This window comes from Lactuca saligna, chromosome 5, assembly GCF_052625555.1.
Source record: "Lactuca saligna cultivar CGN05327 chromosome 5, ASM5262555v1, whole genome shotgun sequence".
NCBI lineage: Eukaryota > Viridiplantae > Streptophyta > Magnoliopsida > Asterales > Asteraceae > Lactuca > Lactuca saligna.
In genome coordinates, this window is record NC_136421.1 from 263,096,246 (window position 1) to 263,097,210 (window position 965).

Consider the following 965-nt stretch of genomic DNA (forward strand, 5'->3'; position numbering starts at 1 on the left):
CATGTAAATGTCGCGTTTGTTTCAGAAAAATCCGATATTTCCCTTGAAATCCGAGAAATGTAGCCTTATAACCAAGACTAGAGTGTATGAGAAATCATCGTTTCTTAGTAATAATGTTGTGAGTTTAATATGTTATGGAAAGTAAATTTCTTTTATCAACCTAAAACCTACTTCGGTTTTATGAAACCCCGTAAACTTCATGAATTGTTATCCCCCTAAGTGAGTCGCTATAATCATACTGTGACTATGTGAACCTGCCACAACGTTTCTCAGGCGTCGCGAAAATGAAATGACATTTGTCACCCGTAGACCTGCAGGTCCCACTGTAGCTAGCAGCAAGGTGTGGGGTGTCAAACCCAATATAGATCTATATACAAGTATCACGTTCTCCTTCAAGGAGATTCTGATTATAACTACCAGGAATTATATCCCGCACTCGGACGTACGGGGAGAGAGAGAAAGAGAGTCTCACAACATAGGTTAACAAGTTTACGTGAAATGTGTGTGAATATAAATCTTTCTTGTATGGATGTACCCTTTTTGTACGAGAGCGTTGAGTGATGTATCATAAACTATACCTATTATAGTTTATCTAAAATGTATGTAATATGTATGAATTCTTTTATGGAAATGTATTAGTATTGTTAATTTATCAAACTATACTTTTTATAGTCTAATAATACGTGTTCCAAAATGAATGAATAATATTTGATATTTAATATGAATGTCTTAGTTTCAGTTCATAATGATAATCTAACAAGGAAACACATACAAATACTAAAGCTTATGATTATACACTTTGCTCAACATAATACAAAGTGTTATGATATTTACATGCTGTTGGCAAAATTTAGTAATTCTGCCCTGTTTTGGAAAAATCATAGAAAAATCATACGAAGTCGAAAACTAGATCCGTAAATTCTGAGAGTTCACAAAATGTGTCTAGTTTGCTCATAATTTTTATC